Source organism: Bubalus kerabau, chromosome 12 (genome assembly GCF_029407905.1).
Source record: "Bubalus kerabau isolate K-KA32 ecotype Philippines breed swamp buffalo chromosome 12, PCC_UOA_SB_1v2, whole genome shotgun sequence".
Taxonomy (NCBI): domain Eukaryota; kingdom Metazoa; phylum Chordata; class Mammalia; order Artiodactyla; family Bovidae; genus Bubalus; species Bubalus kerabau.
In genome coordinates this window covers 47,694,086-47,718,488 of record NC_073635.1, presented here as the reverse complement: position 1 = coordinate 47,718,488, position 24,403 = coordinate 47,694,086, and positions in this window count along the sequence as shown.

The window sequence follows — 24,403 nt, the reverse complement described above, 5'->3', positions numbered from 1 at the left end:
TAGATTACATTTTTTTTTTTCCTGGAACTTTCTTGTGTAACAGCTAGAAAAAAAATCTTGTTTACTAATAACATTAATGTAAAATATTTGCTTGATTCTTCCATCTATGTAATAGTTTAAATAACAGCATCACCAGTGCAATGAGACTACCGAACACTGCTTAAGATTTTTCTGTGCTGTTTTTGTCTTTATGTGTAGTCTACTAAGAACATACAGTCCTAGTGGTGTATTTTAAAAGCACTTGATGCAATTAGTCCCTTTGTGACTATGATTCTAATTTGATATACAATTACTTATATATCAAATTGTATTGATGGAAAAGGCAATGGGAACCCACTCCAGTACAGAGTTGGACACGACTGTAGCGACTTCGCAGCAGCAGCAGCAAATTGTATTGAATTATATTGTATTGAATGAAGACAATGGGCACAAGTAAGACTGGTCCTTCTCCTAATAACTTCCAGGGACCCATTTGTCAAATCTGTACTTATCCTCATAAACTGGTTGTGCTGGATTAAAAGTTCTAATTTATGATGGAGATGGGAGAATATGTCCACAGTAGTGAATTTGAAGGTATTACTGTCATCTGAGTGTTTTGGACTTTTCATGCCAAAGGTCAGCAATTAAAAAAAAAAAAAATTATGTTGATGGGGGGAAATTGAATCTTTTTGTACTGAAGATATAATCAAGTTTGCTGTAAGTAAGGCAGAGAGGGATGTGCCTGAAAGAATGACTAGGGTTTCTGTTGGAGCATCAAAGCCTAGTGACAGTAATGCAGTGTTGAAGAAGCAGTTGAAGCAAACCCAGTAAGAGCAAGTTAACTAAGGTTGCAGACCTCATAGGGATGGTGGTCTGGTCTTGAGCACACAAAATGAAGCAGTCAAAATGCTGCAAGGGGTGAGGAAAATTTAGAGTTTAGGGCAATTAAAAAAAGTTACGGATTCAAGACCAGCTGCAGCAACGAGGTATATAATTTGTTCAATAAAACTTCCTATATTAAATCTTTGCAGAGAACACAGCAGGCCACCACCATAAGAGAGAGCCTGTGAAGAATTTGCTTTAATGTCAGGCATAGGGGAATCCCCATGTTCCCACATTTTACATTAGCCACTTCTGGGATGACCAATTCGGTGTGTATTCTGAGCATCTTTGTGCAGATTTGACAAGCTTTGTGTAGGTGTGATCTGACAGTATTTCGCCTTGTGCTCACATGTGTACTTCTCACTTTTAGTAGAAACTTGTTCTGTATTCATGCACATACAACCTGGAATTGCAGGGGAGTTAATGCCTGTGGTCACCTTTGACCAAAAGGTGATAGGCAAAGGAGAAAGTCTTTCTTTTTCAATGTTTAGGTAGATTACTTCAAGAAGCATTTCCTAGGTCTCCTCAGATGGCCCTGAAGCATTAAACTCTGGTAATCCTTTTTGATGACTTACTTGATAATGCATCCTTATCTGATTTTATCTCCTTTTGTATTCATTCCCCTTACATCTTTCTTCTACTTTCTAGAATAACTTCCCAAACTATCTGCATGCAAACCTTTGTTTTAAACTCTGCTCACAGAGGAATCTTGGCTAAAACATGGTCAAAAAACGGCTCACTCTTGATTCTATTCTCTTCTGTATCCCCGCTCCTAAGAATAGTCCCTGACAATTCGTAGGAGCTCAATAAGTATTTGCTAATTAGTAAGTGGATGAATGAATGAGTCTCCCTTTTATTTAGACTAATAGAAAAATGAGTATATAGGTTTAACATTTAAGATATCTAGGAGTGAGAAATGGGTGCAGTGGAGTCAAGGCAAGCTTAAAGAATGAATTAAAAAGACCTATCTACATATTAAAAAAACTAAGATCATTAGGCTCCATTACTGCATGGCAAATAGAATGGGAAAAGGTGAAAGTAGTGACAGATTTCCTCTTCTTAGGCTCAAAAATCACTGGGGACTGTGACTACAGCCGTGAAATCAGTAGACAATTGCTTCTTGGCAGGAAAGCAATGACAAAACTAGACAGTGTGTTGAAAAGCAGAGACATTATACTGCTGACAAAGATCCATATAGTCAAGGCTATGGTGTTCCCAGTGGTCACATATGGTTGTGAGAGCTGGACCGTAAAGAAGGCAGAACACCAAAGAACTGATGTCTTTGAATTGTGGTGCCAGAGAAGACTCCCGAAAGTCCCATGGACAGCAAGGAGATCAAACCAGTCAGTTTTAAAGGAGATCAACCCTGAATATTCACTGGAAGGACTGATGCTGAAGCTGAAGTTCCAGTATTTTGGTCACCTGATGCAAACAGCCAACTCATCGGACAAGTCCATGGGAAAGATTGAGGGCAGAAGGAGAAGAGAGCATCAGAGGATGAGATGGCTGAACAGTATCACTGATGCGATGAACATGAATTTGGGCAAACACCAGGAGCTGGTGAGGGACAGGGTGGCCTGGCGTGCTGCGGTCCATGGGGTCACAAAGAGTCAGACACGACTGGGCAACTGAACAACAACAGCAACAATCAACATATTTATTATAGGTCTTTCCTTGTGTCTCAGATGGTAAAGAATCCACCTGCAATGCAGGAGACCTGGGTTCAATCTTGGGTCAGGAAGATCCTCTGGAAAAGGGAATGGCTACACACTCAGTATTGTTGCCAAGAGAAGTCCATGGACATAGGATCCCAACAGGCCACAGTCTATGGGGTTGTAAAGAATTGAACACAACCAAAAGACTAACACTTTTACTTGTCACTTTACATATTGCTTGTACAGATTTTTATGTTTATCTTCTAGCATCTAGCAAACGGATCATTTCTAGTACCAACTATTTTACATCATGTTTCCTAGAAGCAGGGTCTGAGACAGGGATTCAGATGGCTATTACTTATTTTCTCAGGAGAAAATGAGAGAAACAGGTACTTAGGCTAGAATGCCTGTTGGAACCTAGCTGATGGAGTCTAGCTTTAGCTGATCCATGGGAGCTTCAGGACATGCATTGCAACATCAAATTGGTCTTAATGCAACCTTATCCTTGCCTCCAGGGAGTCACTGACTGTGATCTGTTCCCAGGAGTTGGGGTTAGACATTACCTCCCAGATTAGTCAACTCTTGCTTGGTTGAGGGGAATTACCTGGAGAAGGTTTTACTTTCATACCATTAATAGCCAACACCACCAATTAGGGCATGGCTACATCAGTCCTGGTCAAAGGGCTCTGGCCAAGACACCAACAGCATTTACTACAGCAGGAAATACACTTTGAGAGCAAGATAGAGAATTTGACCAAATGGATTGAAACATCAGTTAAGCTAAATTTTCAGGGATACTTTATCTTCCAGGTCGATTCAATTTATACAATCCTTTTCTCATGAAATTGAATGATGCTGATCATGCAGACATTTGTTAGTTTAGACACATCTGGATATTACCTCTAAAGACAGCCGCAGACATTAGCATGATTTGTATTCAGTAAACTCTATGAATCTCTTTCAAAATTACGGTGTTATTTCCATCAATTAATTCTGCAATTCTTCAAAAGTTTTGAATATTTTGTGCTCTGAATGCTCAGTCATGGGAAGTGAGTACCATCCCCAGTTGCCATCTGCTCAGCCCACATGTCCTCATGGAATCTGCATACCTGTACTTTGAACAAATCAGCAATGCCCTTTTCTTCCCCTGCAGTCTTGGGTTCAGGGTGTTTAAACGTCTTGTCATTTTCACAAGGATTTACAAACTTCTGAGGCACTGGGGGGTCTGACAGGTTGGGTCTCTCAGAGCCTATTAATTCTAAAAAGTCCTTCATCTGAGGTAGCAGCTCAATTAATATCTTCAACAAATTTCTTTGACTCAGTCAACTGAATGCTTTAAAATAAAAGAAGTCTCCATGCTCTTGTTATTCCAAATTCTTCTTCTTTCAAAAGTATATAAACTCTTTATGATTAAGGGCATACAAGAGCAAAATCCCATTTTGATCACTTCTATATCATGCAATGAACTGAATTGCACAGTTCATAGCACAATGGTGCTTTGGAAACAGAATAAGTCATCCTTATTTTTTGACTTCAGTAAATTGCTGACATCTTTCTTTTTCTTTTCACTTCAGGTGTCTAATGGTAGCATCTCAACTTAACTTTTCCTGTTTAATCCTGTTCCTCAAATTTCCTGGATTCCAAGTTATTAGATTTTATTAGTATTTGAGTGCTAGATAATCAGATAAAAATTTCCTTTTCCTTTCTTCTCTTTCCTTTCCTTTTCTTTTCTTTGTAGCCTTACTTGTTTTCCTTCCTTCCTTCCTCCCTTGTTAAAATCTTTGATTGAAATCTCCTGGCCACTCTGGGATGGGGGTGGGGTGGGGATAAGGGGTGAGCTGAATTTGACCTGTAAGGCTCACTTTTACTTTGGGCCAAATGGATGACCTTTAGTTCTATCCACCAGAAAATTTCTGGAGATGAACAGTAATCTGTAATTTTCATGCTGCACAGAATGAAGAAATATTCAGACAGTTTTTGAACTTAAAACTAAAGTCATCCTTTGGCAATAGCCTGCAAGGAACTTTCTAAAACTTAAGTCATTCCTTCATTTCCAGGACAAATTTCTTGGAGTTCTGTGAGAAAATATGTCTTCCCTTAAAGAATTAGCTTTGAGGTCTCAAGAGCAAAATGAACCAGTTCCCCACATAGAAAAAACTAATAATCAAAACTTCAAGGACAATATGTTGCGTCAAATTTATTTATTTAAATCATTTGTTTAAAATAGACTTTACTTCTTCTCAATTCAAAGTTGGGAAAAAAAGAAAATAAAAGGTAATCAACTTTTCTGTGACTTTTTTTTATTAGAAAAGAGAATTGAGAGAAGAATAATTCAAAGTATGTTTTTCAGAAGGAAAAACAGAGCTCATTTATGGATTAGATATGGGTTTGAAAGAGATAAACTGTCAAATATTTATTTAAGGAAACTGGATGGATCATAATACTATTTCCTGAAACAGGAAAGGCTAAAAGTGGAGTATTTGGAAGCAGGGCAATGTGTAGAATTTTAGTTTGGGGCACATTAAATTTAGATACTTACGAGACATCTAAGTGGAGAATTGAAAATTCAAAAAGGCCATTGGCTAAAAGAGTTTTGGGCTCAGTAAGATGATCTAAGCTTGAGATAACAGTTTTAGAAGTTGTTTATAGAAAGATGGTACTGGAAATCTTAATCATCTAAGAGAGCATAGATAAAAAGATGCCTCACACAGTGCCTGGAATAACTTCAATGATCGGAAGTCAGAAGAGTAGAAGAAACTGGCCAAAGACATGAAGAAGAACTGGTGGCCATGTTTCAAAGAAGATCAAGTGCTGGCCATGCTGAGAGCTGCTAGAGGGAGTTGAAAAATGATGAGGCTAGAAGGGTGCCAATCTGATTTGCAACATGGAAGTTGTGCTGTCTTTGACAAAATTAATTTCAGTGTGATTGTAGGGATGGAGATACCATCAGGGTGGCTGAAGAATGAATGAGGGGTGAGAATTTTGATTCGGAGTTTAGAATCAAGGTTTTAAAGAAGTTTGACTATGCTAGAGAGCAGAGCAAAGGAGTGGTATTTGGAAGGAAATGAATACTGTTTTTGAAAGATGTGAGGATACTTGAAGGCATTAGTGCTGACTAAGAGTGATTTGGTCTAGATGGAGAAGTTGAATATACAAGAAATGGAGAATAATTGAAAAATAAAGTCTGCAGAGATGAGAAAGAAAAGGACCTGAAGCTTACATGGAAGGATTTATCTTTGATAGTAGAAAAGACATTTTTTATGATGTAACAAGGAAAGAAAGGAGTGGAAAGAAAGCTGTGGAAGATTTATGGATTATATAAAGATTTTTAAATTTTGTTCATGTGGAATAAACTTTCCTCTTAGGTTGGGAAAGAGCCATGTACAGAATTTTCCTAAGTGTTCTAGTACCCAAATATTGCCTCAAACTTTGGAACTCCCTCCAAATGCTCTGTTTGTCACCATTCATAATTTCCCTTTTAATATTCACATTATCCTCAGAAACTCTGCCAGCAGAAATTGGTGGCTTTGGGAAATTCAAACCACTCATCCTCCGAGCTTTTAAAACCCATCAACAGCCACTTGCCTCAACCTTCCACAACAGGTTAAGATAAGGTTGTTTTTATTTATTTCCTAGCTTATTTGGAGGATGAGACAGAGTATGAGATGGTTGGATGCCATCACTTACTCTATGGACATGAATGTGAGCAAGCTCCGGGAGTTGGTGATGGACAGGGAAGCCTGGTGTGCTATAGTCCATGGGGTCACAAAGAGTCAGACATGACTGAGTAACTGAACGGACCTGAAGCTTATTTAATATGGAAAATACTATTTCTCCTTACTTTATCTACATAGTTTTCCAACATTTCACTTCCTTTAGCCCTTAGGGAGTAAAGAAATAAATAGATGCTAACTAACATCTTTACAATAGATAAGATATTCCAGAAATCATTAAGTCTAGGAAATATTCTTTGTAATTTCTAAGGTAAGAAGCATGACATTCAAGGAAAAATTAAATCAGTGTTATTATGTGTGAGGAATTTTTAAATTCTGACAATACTTCAGTGGTAAACGTTAGGTATTATTAAATACACAATTATTTAAGAATATTTTTTCTTAATCACTGGAAAGTTGTGGCAGATTCATCACACTTCATGGAATACAACACATAGTGATAACTGATCTTGGAGACAGATTAGGGCAGACTGGAATTGACACAATAAGTCATTGTGTTATTTCCTCTTGGCTCTCATTTTTTTTTTTTTTTTTTTACTTTTTCCTGATTCTTTCTTAAGAAGAATGTAAACCACTATGAGGTACCATTTCACACCAGTCAGAATGGCTGCGATCCAAAAGTCTATAAGTAATAAATGCTGGAGAGGGTGTGGAGAAAAGGGAACCCTCTTGCACTGTTGGTGGGAATGCAAACTAGTACAGCCACTATGGAGAACAGTGTGGAGATTCCTTAAAAAACTGGAAATAGAACTGCCTTATGACCCAGCAATCCCACTGCTGGGCATACACACTGAGGAAACCAGAAGGGAAAGAGACACGTGTACCCCAATGTTCATCGCAGCACTGTTTATAATAGCCAGGACATGGAAGCAACCTAGGTGTCCATCAGCAGATGAATGGATAAGAAAGCTGTGGTACATATACACAACGGAGTATTACTCAGCCATTAAAAAGAATACATTTGAATCAGTTCTAATGAGGTGGATGAAACTGGAGCCTATTTTACAGAGTGAAGTAAGCCAGAAAGAAAAACACCAATACAGTATACTAACGCATATATATGGAATTTAGAAAGATGCTAACAATAACCCTGCATACGAGACAGCAAAAGAGTCACTGATGTATAGAACAGTCTTATGGACTCTGTGGGAGAGGGAGAGGGTGGGAAGATTTGGGAGAATGGCGTTGAAACATGTACAATATCATGTATGAAACGAGTTGCCAGTCCAGGTTCGATGCACGATACTGGATGCTTGGGGCTAGTGCACTGGGACGACACAGAGGGATGGTATGGGGAGCGAGGAGGGAGGAGGGTTCAGGATGGGGAACACATGTATACCTGTGGTGGATTCATTTTGATATTTGGCAAAACTAATACAATTTTGTAAAGTTTAAAAATAAAATAAAATAAAAAAAAAAGAAGAATGTGTATATGATGAAAATTAGATCTCCCAAATACCTATGCTAGGCCTTCTTTTATGCCTGTTAATAATTGTAGTATAAAAAGGGAGAAATGCAGGGTCAAGTGTTCTAAAGTACAGTTAAAACCTTAATCAAAATACAGCAAATTATCACTCCCTGTACTTGAATTTAAGGTAAAGGAGGAAATTGCAAGACTAAGATACCATCTGAAATTTGGATGGAAAAAAAAAGTTGCTTGCATAGTTGCTTCATTCTCTTCTTTTCTTGAAGTATAGGTGATTTATAGTATTACATTAGTTTCAGATGTAAAACTTAGTGATGCAACACTTTTACAGATTATACCCCATTTGAAGTTATTACAAAATAATGACTATTGTGCTCTGTGCTATACAATATATCCTTATTGTTTATTTATTTTATACATAGTGGTTTGTATCTTTTAATCCCCTAACCCTATCGTGCCCCTCCCCTTTCCCACTTCCCACTGGTAACCTCAAGTTTGTTCTGTATATCTGTGAATCTGTTTCTGTTTTGTTATATTCACTTGTTTGTTTCATTTTCAAATTCTACATACAAGTGATAAAATATAGTATATGTCTTTCTCCGTCTGATTTATTTCACTTTGCATAAAGTCCATAGGTCCATCCATGCTGCTGCACATGGCAGAATTTCATTCTCTTTTATGGCTGGGGTAGTGTTTCATTGCATATATTTACCACATCCTCCATTGTATATATATGCCACATCCATTTATTGATGGAGACTTAGGCTGCTTCTGTCTCTTGGCAAATGTAAATAATGCTACAATGAACATTGGGGGTACACGTATCTTTTCTGCTTTAGTGTTAATGGCTATAGCTATTTATTTATTTTTGGTTGTGCTGGGTCTGGCATGGGTTCTCTCTAGTTATGGCAAGCAGGGGTTACCCTTGATTGTGGTGCAGGGGCTTCTCACTGTGGTGAGTTCTCTTGTTGCAGACCACAGGCTCTAAGCACATGGGCTTCAGTGGTTGCGCATGCAGGCTCAGGAGATGCGGCGTGTGGGCTCTAGGTGATGTGGGCTTCAGTAGTTGCTGCAAGTGGGCTCAGTAGTTGTGGCTCACAGGCCCTAGAGTGCATAGGCTGTAGCAGTTGTGGCACACAAGCTCAGTGTTGCTGCTTGTGGGCTCTAGAGCATAGGCTCGTAGGTGAGGTACATGGGGTTAGTTGCTCCATGGCATGTGGAATCTTTTCCAGAACAGGGATGAAACCCATGACTTCTGCATTGGCAGGCAGATTCTTATCCACTGTACCACAAGGGAAGTCCACAGTACACATATCTTTTCAAATTAGTGTTTTCATTTTCTTTGGATATATACCTAGGGGCTGAATTGCTGGGTCATACGGTAGTTGCATTTCTAGTTTTTTGAGGAAGACTTCATGTTTCCCACAGTGGCTGTACCAGTTTATATTCCCATCAAGAGTATACAAGGTTTTGTTTTTTTTTTTCTCTGCATCCTTGCCAACATTTGTTATTAGTGGTCTTTTTGATGATGGCCTTTCTGGTAGTTGAGGTGATAGCTCATTGTGATTTTTATTCATATTTCTCTGATTATTAGTGATGTTGAAAATCTTTTCATGTGGCTATTGATTATCCATATGTCTTCTTTGCGAAAATGTCTTTTCAGGTATTTTGTCCATTTTTTGATTGGGTTGTTTGATTTTGATAGTGAGTTGTATGATGTTTATATATTTTAAATAGTAACCCCTTATTGGTCATGTTATTTGCAAATATTTTCTCCCATTCAGTAGGTTTTCTTTTCATTTTGTCAGTGATTTCCTTTGCTGTTCAAATCTTTTAAGTTTAATTTGGTACTTTTGTTTATTTTTGCTTTTGTTTCTTTTGCTTTAGGAGAAAGATCTAAAAAAGTATTGCTACAATTTATGTCAAAGAATATTCTGCCTGTTTTCTTTCAGGAGTTTTATGGTTTCTAGTCTTGCATTTAAGTCTCTAGTTCATTTTGAGTTTATTTTTGTATGTTGTGTGAGAAAATGTTCTAATTTCATTCTTTTCATGAAGCTGTCCAGTTTTCCCAGCATCACTTATTGAAGATACTGTGTTACTTGTATTCTATATTCTTTCCTCCTTCATTGTAGATTAATTTATCATAAATGCATGAAAGTGGGGGTAGCAATACTCACATAAAAGAAGACTTTAAAACAAAGTCTATAAACAAAAACAAAGAAGGGCATTATATGATGGTAAAAGGGATCAATGCAGGAAAAGAATATAACTCTCATTAACATATATGCACCTAATACTGGAGCACCTAAATATAAAGCAAATATTAACAGATATAAGAGCAGAAATTGTTAGTAACACTATAATATTAATACACCATATATATCAATGGACAGATCACCCATATAGAAAATCAATGAGGAAACAGTGGTCTTAAATGACACATAGACCAGTTGGACATAACAGATATCTATAAGACATTTCACCCCGAAAAGGCAAAACACACATTCTCTTCAAGTGCACATGAAACAGTCTCCAGGATAGACCACATATTAGGTCACAGAACAAGTTTCAACAACTTTCAGTTCAGTTCAGTTCAGTTGCTCAGTCGTGTCCGACTCTTTGTGACCCCATGAATCACAGCACCCCAGGCCTCCCTGTCCATCACCAACCCCTGGAGTTCACTCAAACTCATATCCATTGAGTCAGTGATGCCCTCCAGCCATCTCATCCTCTGTCGTCCCCTTCTCCTCCTGCTCCCAACAACTTTAAGAGGATAGAAATTATATCAAGCATTTTTCTCTGACCACACAGTGTGAAACTAGAAATCAATTACAGGAAAAAAAATGGGAAAAATAATCACATGGAGTCTAAACAACATTCTACTAAAACCAAAACAAACAAACAAAAAAACCCCCCAAAAACCCCACTATGAGTCAATGAAGAATCAGAAAGGAAATAAAAAAATACCTGGAGACAAATGAAAATGTAAGCACAACTTTTCAACACATGTATACTTGTGGTGGATTCATTTTGATATTTGGCAAAACTAATACAATTATGTAAAGTTTAAAAATAAAATAAAATAAAAAAAAAAAAACAGAAAAAAAAATCCATGGGATACAGCAAAAACAGTTCTAAAAGGGAAGTTTATAGTGATCCTTGTTCTTGAAACAATTCACAATCAATTGAATTCCTGGCTTCTTGGTAACAGGAAAATGTATTCACCTATCCAAGGCTATTTTATTGTGCTCTGGAGCTAGTTTTTTTCCTGCCAGCTCAAGGGAGCTTGGGTGGTAGATTATATTGATATTTTCAAAAGATGGACATACATATATATCCTAAATCACTGTATTCTTCTTAAAATGTGATACTGATGCTTTTCTGGGTTCTGTGCCCTTTCTTCTTGAATAAGGTGGTTCTGTAAATACAGTAAAAGTGACATTATGTGACTTCTGAGTATAGTTTAGAAAAGACAAGATGATTCTTGCTTATTTTTTTTTTCCCTTGAGGTGTTTGCCTTCAGTTCAATTCTCTGAGGAGGCCCAGAGTAGACCATGCAGAGGTCACATTGAAAGGAACATGTGGAGGAAAACTTAAATACCCAGACAAAAGCCAGCATCAACTGCCAGATGTGTGAGTGAGTGAGTCAGCCTTCAGCTTATTTCAGCTCCTAGCTTTTGCGTCATCCCAGTTGACCGTTGGTGGAGCATGGATGAGCTGACCCTGCCAACCCCTGCACAAATGCAGATTTGTGAACCAAGATAATCCACTTGGTTTTGGGAAAGTTTGTTACATAGCAGTAATAACTGAAATAGCTAAGAAAAGAAGAGAAGTGAAAAGCAAAGGAGAAAACAAAAAGTATACTCATCTGAATACAGAGTTCCAAAGAATAGCAAGCAGAAATAAGAAAGCCTTCCTAAGTGAACAATGCAGAGAAATAGAGGAAAACAGTATAATGGGAAAGACTAGAGACCTTTTCAAGAAAATTAGAGATGCAAATGGAACACTTCCTGCAAAGATGGGCACAATAAACAGCAGAAATGGTATGGACCTAACAGAAACAGAGGTATTAAGAAGAGGTGGCAAAATACACAGAAGAAATGTGCAAAAAAGATATTAATGACCCAGATGGACATAATGGTGTGATCACTCATCTAGAGCCAGACATCCTGGAGTGTGAAGTCAAATGGGCCTCAGGCAGTATTATGTTGGAATTCCAGCTGAGCTATTTTAAATCCTAAAAGATGATGCTATTAAAGTACTATACTCAATATGCAGCAAATTTGGAAATCTCAGTAGTGGCCACAAGACTGGGAAAGATCAGCTTTCATTCCAATCCCAAAGAAGTGCAATGCCAAAGAATGTTCAAACTACCACACAATTGCACTCACTTCACATGCTAGCAAGGTAATGCTCAAAATCCTTCAAGCTTGGCTTCAGCAGTTCATGAACCATTAACTTTCAGATGTATAAGCTGGATTTAGAAGAGAGAGAGGAGCCAGAGATCACATTGCCAATATCCACTGAATCATTGAAAAAGCAAAGGAATTCTAGAAAAACATCTACTTCATTGACTACACTAAAGCCTTTGACTCGGTGGATCACAAGAAACTGGGAAAATTCTTAAAGACATGGGAATATCAGACCAACTTACCTGCCTCCTGAGAAACCTGTCTGCAGGCCAAAAAGCTACACCTAGAACTGGACATGGAACGATGAACTGGTTCAAAGTTGGGAAAGAAGTATGTCAAGGTTATATATTGTCACCTTGCTTATTTAACTTATATGCCAAGTACATCATGCAAAATGCCAGCCTGGATGAATCACAAGCTGGAATCAAGATTTCCTGGAGAAATATAATAACCTCAGATATACAGATGGCACCACCCTTTTGGCTAAACAATGAAGTGAAACTAAAGAGCCTCTTGATGAAGGTGACAGAGGAGAGTGAAAAACTGACTTAAAATCAACATTCAAAAAACTAAGACCATAGTATCTGGTCCCATCACTTTATGGCAAATAGTTGGGGAAAAAATGGAAATAGTGATAGAATTGATTTTTCTTGGGCTTCAAAATCAGTGCAGATGGTGACTGCAGCCTTGAAATTAAAAGATGCTTGCTTCTTGGAAGAAAAGCTATGACAAACCTAGACAGCATATTAAAAAGCAGAGACACTTAACTGACACAGGTCCATATAGTCAAATCTATGGTTTTCCCAGTAATCATGTATGGATGTGAGAGTTGGACCATAAAGGAAGCTGAGCACTGAAGAACTGATGCTTTTGAAGTGTCGTGTTGGAGAAGACCTTTAGAGTTCCTTGGACAGCAAGATCAACCAGTCAATTCTAAAGGAAATCAACCCTGAATATTCATGGCAAGGACTGATGCTGAAGCTGAAGCTTCAATCCTTTGGCCACCTGATGCACAGAATTAACTCATTGGAAAAGACCCTGATTCTGGGAAAGATTGAGAGCAGGAGAAGAAGGGGATGACATAGGATGGTTGGATGGCATCATTGACTCAATGGACATGAGGTTGAACAAACTCTCAGAGACAGTGAAGGACAGGGAACCCTGGTGCTGTAGTGCATGGGATTGCAAAGAGTCAGACATGACTGAGCGACTGACTGAACAACAAACAATAAGTGGAATACTTTAATGCAAAAAATACTCCATTTTTTTGTGGTATGTTCAATTCCACACCTCCTCACCTATAAATGGACTCAAGTTTCTTGTTTTCTTGATTTCTTTCTCCTCACCTATAAATTGATTCAAGTTTCTTGTTTTAAAAAATCCAATTTTTTTCTTTATGCCCTCCTTCCAGGTATAGTCTTAAATATTTCCTATTTTTAAATATTCTAAACTGGAAGCTAGACATATGAGAAAAAATAATAGCTAAAGGTCAGTTTACTGGAAATAAAATTTATGAATGTCTGGTTTGTCAAATATTCCATTTACAGCAAAGTTTTTTACATAAATTGTCTAGTGTTTATTGTGGGTCCCATCAAGGCTGTGGGGTGTCAGGGTACTGAGACTTTTCCTTGTCCCTGCCCTCTCTCCTATACTCTTTCTTTTCTTTGCTGATTCTGGCCTTGCTTTCTGATCCTTTGTTTTTTTTTTTTGCCAATTTCTTCTCCTTAATGTGCTCTTTTCATTGCATAATCTCTTCTCTTTGCCCCTTAGTCACTCCCTGTGGTTCCCTCACATCTTCCTCCCCCACTTTCACTCTTCAGGAAATACTCTTTCCCAGATCAGCAGTCTGGACTGAGCTGTGTGCCCACTTCCCTTCTCTCTTTTCCTTGCAAAGGCCTATTCTTTCCATTCCAACCTCTAATTTGTTGGCTTCCCAGAACCAGATGCAAACTCACATTCTTTAAAATGTTGCCATAAATTCAAAATTAAAACAAGCCAATTAGCAATTCACAAACCTCTGTAAACTTTATAAGGAAAATTATTTTGGCAAGTAGTTAGAATCAGAAAATGTAGCAAACTGGTTACTTGGCAAACTGGTTGTCCAGTCAATGACATAAGGTATGGGATCCTTGTTCCTGTTCCCAGCAGATCATGTCCATTTCTTACTGAATAAACAATCTCTTTACAGGAAAGGCAAACTCTACATTCCTGGTGTTATTGACCAAGGTCCATGGCTTTACTAATCAATAGAAATTGACTATAGTCCAGATAAGAAATTCAAGCAAGGCTTTATTGGGGCCCTTGCTGTAGCTTTGGGGAACAGAACAAACAAGAGATTTCCTTGCTTGCTTTCTCCCCAAAGCGGGGCAAGCTTGTTCCTTATACAGAGTGAGAGTACAGGTGGGTTCAGGGATCAGGCCAGAGGGGTGGTTGAGGTGGTTTTACCCACCCTTTAGGTGGAGTTGTGTGCAAGGGGCATATGCAGTAGTACCCTGCCTTTGCTCCTGACACACCATTTTTGCTCCAGGCTTCTCAAAAGTAGCATTTGGATGTTTTGGTTTCTGTAACTTTTGGGTCCAAAATTTGCCCCAACTGTGCATGCACAGTAATTTTTAGTCCATACAGGTTCTTGGTATTTTGTTTCTTCAGGTGAGGTGTGTCCAGGTGCAAGCATTTCAGCACTGCACCAGGGGGTGCAAGGTCCCAAGCTTGTCTCCCTTGCAGGGCACAAATAGCCTCATCTGACCACTGTGTGCCGCTTCTACATCTTTTCCTATCATGCCTCTTTGTACCTTATTGAAGTTCTATGACATGGAAGGAATTAGTTTCTTTAAACATCTCACTTCAATGTCTGATCCCTGACACACACTTTTCTTTTGTTTGCAATACTCTCTCTGCTGTTAACCACTTGTCTTCTGTAGTTACACGTGCTAACTTTCCCAGGCTGTTTAGATATTTTTGCTGGGCTATCCTGTGTTCCTGACTGCCTGTGTACAAACCTCCATCACCAGGAGGACGTTTCATGACAAATGCATTTCTCCACTGGACTATTAGAACTTTGAGGGCAGGAATCAAAACATTCATCTCTGTATACTCATGACCCGGCATAGATATTGACACATAGTAGGCTCTCGATAAATCTTTCTTAAAAGAATACCATTTACGTAGAAAATATTACTCCTGCCATCTGCTGTTTAAAGATAATTCCTTTGCAGAACCAATTTAAAATTACTCCCTCAGGCTGTATAATAAAGAAACATATAAAGAACAGGTCTGCATTTTGTTTAAGACTTCTACTAAAATCACAGTTCCCCTTGTGGTTTAAAGACCCTTTTATAAATATCCATATTACTAATTTCTCTGAGTTTTAATGGAAGGTAAATGCCTGTATCTAGTGGCCCAAGGCATGCTTCTTATTAGATATTTTATCAGATAACAGAAGGTATGCTCCATGCTCCCCCTGTCCCACCAATTCTGCCTTTACTTGCAAGGAGCTCAGAGCTTAGTTAACTTGTGTGTGTGCTTTTCAACACTCTTGGATTCAAGTCTAAACTCTGTTTCCTCTTACTAGGTCTTAACTTCCTCATATATAAAGTTGGGTTGTCATAGCTGGTCAAAAGACTTACAAGATTTTTGTGACAATCAAATGAAAATTTGTAGGGAGAAATATTTTAGAAAAGGCTATCACAATACAACGATCATTTTTATTTGTTCTTCTTGAAGAACTGATATCTTAAAAATATGACAGGGCAATATAATATTTTTAGTTCCTTCCCTTACAGGAAACACAGAGAGGACTCAAAAATAGTAAATATATTCATTTCCATTTCCTACACTGTAGGTTAACTTTTCTTATTTATATTTTTTATAATGGTATTGAACACATAGCCTTAATTGTCAACTTCCTCAAATTCTTTTATGGAAGTAGATGGAGTATGTTAAAGCAAATAAAACATCAACCAGAAGGAGCTAATTTGCTCCTGAAAGGTGATTTCATGAGAAACTAGTGAGATTTGTTAAATTTTTTAATAAGTGATAATAATTTATATTCAGTTCAATTTAGTTGCTCAGTTGTGTCCGACTCTTTGCGACCCCATGGACTGCAGCACCTCAGTCAGGCTTCCCTGTCCATCACTAACTCCCAGAGCTTACTCAAATTCGTGTCCATCAAGTCTGTGTTGCCATCCAACCATCTTATCCTCTGTCGTCCCCTTCTTCTGCCTTCAATCTTTCCCAGCATCAGGGTCTTTTCCAATGAGTTGGTTCTTCACATCAGGTGGTCAAAGTATTGGAGCTATTTCAGATTCAGCATCAGTCTTTCCAATGAATATTCAGGACTGATTTCCTTTAGGATGGACTGGTTGGATCTCCTTGCTGTCCAAGAGACTCTCAAGAGTCTTCTCCAAAACTGCAGTTCAAAAGCATCAATTCTTCGGTGCTCAATTTTCTTTATAGTCCAACTCTCACAACCATACATGACTACTGGAAAAACCATAGCTTTGACTAGATGGACCTATGTTGGCAAAGTAATGTCTCTGCTTTTTAATATGCTGTCTAGTTTGGTCATGGAGAAGGCAATGGCACCCCACTCCAGTACTCTTGCCTGGAATATCCCATGGATGGAGGAGCCTGGTAGGCTGCAGTCCATGGAGTAGCTAAGAGTCAGATATGACTGAGTGACTTCACTTTCACTTTTCACTTTCATGCATTGGAGAAGGAAATGGCAACCCACTCCAGTGTTCTTGCCTGGAGAATCCCAGAGACGGTGGAGCCTGGTGGGCTGCCGTCTATGGGGTCACACAGAATCAGACATGACTGAAGTGACTTAGCAGCAGCAGCTAGGTTGGTCATAGCTTTTCTTCCAAGGAGTAAGCATCTTTTAATTTCGTGGCTGCAGTCACCGTCTGCAGTGATTTTGCAGCCCCCCAAAATAAAGTCTGCCACTGTTTCCACTGTTTCTCCATTTATCTGCCATGAAGTGATGGGACCAGATGCCATGATCTTGGTTTCTGAATGTTTTTAAGCCAACATTTTCACTCTCCTCTTTCACTTTCATCAAGAGGTTCTTCAGTTCTTCGCTTTCTGCCATAAAGGTAGTGTCATCTGCATATCTGAGGTTATTGATATTTCTCCCAGAAATCTTGATTCCAGCTTATGCTTCATCTAGCCTGGCATTTCAAATGATGTACTCTGCATATAAGTTAAATAAGCAGGGTGACAATATACAACCTTGACGTACTCCTTTCCCAATTTGGAACCAGTCTGTTGATCCATGTCCAGTTCTAACTGTTGTTTCTTGACCTGCATACAGATTTCTCAGGAGGCAGGTAAGGTGGTCTGGTATTCCCATCTCTTTAACTTACATTACTGAGTTCTTATTCTGGGCCCAATTCTGTGCTAAGTGCTTAAATTCATTTTCTTTTAAAATACAACTAACCTGTGGGATAGATACCACTATCTGCATATCTTGAAGAGGAGAAACTGGTGTTTAAGGAGGTTGAAGAACTCATATAGCTTTTCAGTAGCTGAACTGAGATTCTCACCCATTGCTAAGCCCATGTGCTTGTCTCCTACCCTGCAAAACATTCAGGTAGACTTCAGAATACATTAGGTTTATAGCAAATGCAAAAGGCTGGAGAAAAATGATTATTTTGAATGTTTTACTGGAATGACTAATTTTTTTTCCAGGATTTTTTTCCTTGATATTCTCTCAAAAATGATCCAGTCTATGAATTCTTATATCTTTACTAACAAGTCCTTTACTGTCAATTTCCACTCAAGTCTGCTGTTTCTTATACTGTGATCAGTGTGACTGCTTTAGTCTTTTGTTCATAGTTGTATTATTTTTCATTAACATATTTTCAACTAAGTCTAGTGATTATTATTCCATTTCCTTAAATTTTAAAAAGTCAACTGTGATTTTTTAATATCTTGTGATATTCTTGAGCTAAAAATTGAAAGCAGCCTCCAATGTGGTCTTGCCTTAGATGAAAGTCCTACTTCTAGTCACCCTGCACTGTTTAACCAGACTCAAATTGCCCATAATGTTTCTTTTTTTTTCTTTTTTCTTTGAACTTAAATTCATTCAGCTTTTTGAGTAAAGAACTTATGAGACTGTACAGGTGTTCTTTCCTTATTATAAAGCTTCAATTTCTGAAAATAAGTAAAATCACACCATGAAAATTCTTTCAGTTTACAGAGGTGTTACAATGTACAGATTCACGACACAATTTCCTAGAAAGCCATCCTTCCTTAGATTGGTAAAACATCATTTACTTTATAAACAACTAAATGACATGTGCATTTGTGAAGTCTGAGACACCTGGCCTAAAGTTGGCCAGTGTTGAGATTATGTCAAAAGACAATGTTTGATCTTTTTAAAAACTTCTATAAATTATTTTGTTTTATAGGATAGAATCATATATATATATATATATATATATATATATATTTCTCCCCTATCCATCTATATGTGATATGCATATATCTTTCATAGATATATGAGATTTATATAAATTTCTCTATATAGTTTCATTTTTTATCTATATATTTATATAATTGATAGAAAATGAAATATGACCTGAATCTCTAACTGAATGTTGTATCTAGATTCATCTGGATAAATTTTTCATCGCCTTTCAAAGAAGATGTTCTTGTATGTGGAACGTGTTATTGTTCACAGAGCTACCCTAGACTTAACCTATCTGTTACCTTTTGTTGGTCTTAAGTCCTTTGTTTTACATCCATATGTTTCACAGCACTAAGTGATGTGTCTGGTACTTAGCAAACACTATCCATTCTTGTCCTTCTAATCCTCGTTGCACACCTCAAATCTAAGCCATCATTTCTTCATGTCTACTGTAACCTTCTACTATGTCTTCCTTGCTACAGTCTCTTCCCACTCTATCCCACAGGCTCGTACCAGAATAATAGTTTATACAACTTTACATGTGCTATCCCTCTAAAAAAGGCTTTCAAGGACTCTTGCCTTCAAACTCCAACTCCTTTTCAATTTAGCTCTTACCTACCTCCCTACCTTCTTTTCCACTCTTCACCTACATGAATCCTCTGCTGAAACATAATTAATCTACTCATATTAGTTTCCCAGATCCAAACCACACAACTTCACGGAATCTTTCCCTTAGTCTATAGTTCCCTCCTCTTCTTTCCATGTACCTCAGCACTCTCTTTCCTTCAGGCTCCACAATCAAATCCCTTCAGCAATTATTAGGTAGGTATTCACTTCCTTCACATCATAACTAACCTTTATCATATATGTCCTGTCTCTCCAGAGAGATGATGTCTCTTGAAGGCAGGATCATCTCTGACTTTGCCTTCCTTCTACACGGTAGGTTATCAGTAAGAGTTGCGATGATTCTCCTCTCTAGAGCCAGAACTCTGTGGACTTACTGAGGCAGTTATGTATCAACTTCTCTCTTTGTCTTGCTTTTCCATCTAGATTTGCCCTCAAGCTCCTTGATTTGATTACGTTGAGTCAGAGCCCCCAGAAGTCCTTGCTCCCCTCCCAGAGAAGATCAAGTCTGGACCCTGCTCCCTAGAGCCATCTCCTTACCTTTATTTTTCAATCTGAAATAAACTCCAAGTTCACCAGGCCAGTGGCCACTGCTCATTTCTGTCTCCTGTGAACATTCTGTCAAGAACTGCTTTTTACCTACCCATCTTTGTTAAGGATTCTAAATCTCCTTTTAGCACCTAACTTAAGTTTTATGGGCTCCTTTGGTGGCTCAGATGGTAAAGAATTTGCTTGCAATGCAGTAGACCTGGGTTTGATCCCTGGGTCAGAAAGATCCCCTGGGGAAAGGAATGGCAACCCACTCCAGTATTCTTGCCTGGAGAATTCCATGGACAGAGGATTTTCACAGGCTACAGTCCATGGGGGCAAAGAATCAGACACAACTGAGCAACTAACACACTTACTTAAGTAAGCAATTAAAATAAAGTTCTTTTCTTTCTTTCTGAATCACCTATGACAGCTCCTAAAAGAGCCAAAAACAGCAAAACTTATTTTAGGGGACTTTTGAACAATTTCATTCATAACTATTCAAGAAAACATAGCTGAATATAAAACACCGTAAAGTTTATATTTGCAATAATCTATTCCCCATCCCCCCATCTGTTTGGTGAAACCAGACACCTTGTTAATTATATCCAGCTATTTTACTGGAAAAAACATCCAATTTAGAAACATTTGGCTTTATTAAAAGAAACAAAATGTAACTACAACAGAAGAGAAAAATTGCTTTAATATACTCATGGACTTTATTGCTTCAGTGAGCAGGTGAGGAAGAGAAGCAATTCTTTATTTCCAAATTATAAAGTACGATCAAATTTGAAGCTGTGAAAATATTGAACTTTTGCTAGAAAAAAATAAATGATTTGAAGCCCTAGTGATCACACAGAGAATCCAGACAATTTGACAGCTATGAATTTATCTCACTTGTGAATGAATAACCTTTGTAACTCACTTGGGACTTAAATATTCCAAACACATTTCCCTGGAAACACTTCAAAAGGCATAGTTCATTTCTGTCTTTACTAAAGAGCTCCTTTGGTTACCTTTAGTTTGCTGGCTTTGTGGTTTGAGTACAGACTTGAACGTTTGAAAATTAACATAGTTAAAGCTTGCCAGTGGGTTTTACTCCTGTAAGAGTAAAACAAGATTAACTCTTTGATTATTGTATGGTGTAAACAGCCTCTTTTACCTCTGTAATAAGGGAATTTCATTGATTCTGTTTACAAAATTTCAGCTGTGTCTCTGAGCTGAAGTGCAATGTATTTGTATTTAAAAGAAGAAATAGTTTCACCAAAGTGCAAGTAACAGACCAGAAGGACACCTGATTTAGTTGAGCTCCACTTAGTTCTTAGAGACTTGCTGAAAACAAAGTAGTTTTAAAAGATAGATCCAGGGTTTCAGGTTGAGTGCAACGATGGTTCTGGAGAATTCTCGCATGTATTCTTTCAGGATCAAAAGGTACAAATGCACTTCTGGCATTGTGCTAGGTTCTGACCATTGCTGGGCTTCCCAGGTGGTGCTAGTGGTAAAGAATCGCCTGTCAGTGTAGGAGACACAAGAGACCTGGGTTTGATCCCTGGGTCAGGAAGATCCCCTGAAGGAGGGCATGACAACTCACTCTAGTATTCTTGCCTGGAAAATTCCAAGAACATTAGAGCCTGACCGGCTGCAGTCCTTGGGATCATGTGTCAGACATGACTGAGCATACCAGCACCTAACCATTGCTATTTAAGCAATCCTATTTCTTGCACTTTGAACTAATTCATTTTTCCTTGCCCCCACATAGCAGGCAAACTCTGAACACTATTGATGAAGTCGGATTCCTGTCCACAGATATGCCAAACCTGTTCCTATACTTTATACTCTAAATACTGCATTAAAAAGTATAATTAAGACATTAGTATTCAATTTAAATATATGCTTGTTTGGGGGTAGTTTTGAAATTTTTTTCTCATGTGCAAGACTGTAGATTTTACTACTTTCCTCTTATTCCCTGGGGAGATTTCATGGAGAAGGAAGCACTTCAGCTTACATGAGAAAAGAGACTTGTCCATTCTAGGTTTGAAGGTCTTTATGGAAATAGATTATAGCCAAAATAAATTTTTTAATTTTAGCTTTTAGAAACTGAAATTTAACCTGAGCATGTACTTTTTTCTGACCTCATTAGGAAGAGCTATTCACATCAATGAAATTTGTTTTGTAAGTCTCCTTTATTTCAAAATAAACATGTCTTTGCATCTTTTAACAAAGGGTAAAGGAAATATCTCAGGATAAGCATTTCCTTCCCCACCTCCCCTGTTCAGCTGGCTTTTGAAGGGCCCTGGCTGGAAATCCTGGTGAGCTCTTGGACCACTTCTACCAAATTCTCTTCTTTCTGCCCAAACTCTCTGTGTTCTTTTGCACAAGCTCACTGGTGATAAAATTTTAGTAATCATCTTCAGTTAACTGACTATATCGCCATCTCCAGCCCCTGCCCTGGCTTCCCTCCTTTAATTCCAGTCACGTGTTCCACGCATAAATATTCCTCTTGCTTGTCCTACTTCAGTTCATGATACCTGGAGGTTGTAGGATAAAATTTTCCTTGCTAGGGGTCATTTTAAGCAAGGGACAGACAGCCTTTCCAATTAGCTTTTAAGCCAAAGGAGCCATTTGAGGAAAGATGCACAGTACCTTCCCAACTCACAGACAGGAAGTGCTTCTAGGTTTCAGAGGGAAACAGCACCTGGTGAGTAAGGCAGACCAAGGCAGGTACTCGCTCTCCCCTCTGGGTTTAACATGTCTCCTCATTGCTTTTCTTTGTTTATCTGCCAATTTCTCATTCTCCTTTTCTGTCTCTGTGCTATTCCTATTTACATACTTTCACATGGCTCCTTCATAGTATAACTGAGCAGGGCTCTCTAATGCCTTCCTGTAACAGACTTCCCCTTCTCCTTCCTTGTCTGTCCTCTACCAGCCTCTTATATGTAGAAAAAAATTTAACTTTCTAGACTTTCCCTGAGTTCCAAAGAGTTAATTTAATCAGAGTAGTGAGAGAATGCAGAAAGAAAGGAAAACAGTCAAGGAAGACAAATAATAATAGTTTAGCCACCAAACAAAGTCAAGGACTTCGATTTCCTCTTCAAGGACTATAGATAATATCCCAAGCCACGTCCTTTGAGCTATTTTACAGATACTGAAACCCCTATCAGGTGGAAGAAGTTAACTATATGCTGCCCGCTAGCACATAGATCCCAGACTGGTTGGAAATAGAAAGTTGATGATGCTGTCTCCTGATTACCTCAGCCCCCAACAATCAGAAGAACATCCGTGAGATGATCACACATTCCACAAAGCTCCTTCCTCACCCTGTCTTTCTCTGAAAGCTATCGAGGAGTTAGGATCTTTGGCGCCCGAGCTGCTTGGACTTCTTGCTCGGCACCCTGCAGTAAATACTGCACTTCACCACGAGCTGGTGTCAGTATTGACTTTACTGCATGCTGGTGCGAGGACCCAGGCTTGGTTCAGTAACACATGGGTGCATGTCAGGCCGCTTCAGTCATGTCCGACTCTGTGCGACCCTATGGACTGTAGCCCTTCAGGCTCCTCTGTCCACAGGGATTCTCCAGGCAAGAATTCTGGAGTGGGTTGTCATGCCTTCCTCCAAGGGATCTTCCCAACCCAGGGATCGAACCCATGTTTCTTATGTCTCCTGCATTGGCAGGTGGGTTCTTTACCACTAGTGCCACCTGGGAAGCCTCTCAATAACACATAGATGCCCTCAAATGGCTCTCTCAAGCCTGAATTTATATCACCTAGTACCTGTGGCCATAATCTTCCCTGATTTCATTTCCAAATTTCTGGGTTTGGATGGCCCATGTGGCCTCATGAAGTCTTCAGTGTGAAGCCCAATTCAATCCATGCTTGGTTAAAAGAAGGATGGGTAATGCAATCTAAGTGTGATGTCCTATAAATAGCTAGGCTGTATTGCTGTGAAGGGACGTTTTAGACAGGCAAACATGAGCCACACTTCTAATATCTATGAATACTATGTCATCAAAAGAACATTTTTTGCTGTCCTTCCAAGGGACAATGTTTGCTGCAAGAGGCTCCATTTCTTTATTTCCAGTATGAACATATCTTGCACGTTAACTGCAGTGTGTGGCACAAAGATGGACCTGTCGTACTCACCCAGGCTTCAGCATTTGATGCCACAGATGCTCTTCTTACCAAATCTAAGCAGTCACCAACTCTTGTCAGCTCTTTCTTCAAAATATCCCTTATTCCCTTTCTTTCCCCATTCCTCCCAGTCCTAATCCCCTTTCTGAGATTTTTATCATCCGTCCCCATTTCTCCTATTATAGAAGCTTTTTAATTTTAATTATTCTCCCTATTTCCAATCTCTCTTCTTGCCAATTCATCATTCACATAGCTGACAAGTTGGTCATAAAACACTCTTTCAATCTTGTCATTCCCCTGCTCAAAGACTTCAGCGACTCTTCACAGCCTACCAGATGAAGTCCAAAGGGCTTATTCTGACAGTTTAAAACCTTGACCACTGAGCTGCAACCTTTGCAGACAGCTCTAAGTATTCATGTCATTGGCTCCGTACCCCAGCTCAACTCTGCCTTGAACTTCTTTGATTTGATGCTTTTGCTGAAACCAACCCTGCTGGCCTGGGATGCACTCTTTTCTCTCTCTTCTCTCAATCCCATCCATCATCCAAGTCATCATGCAAGTTCCTTTTTCTCTGTGAAGCCTTCCAAATTCACTCCAGCTCAATTGATCTTTTATTCTTCTTAATT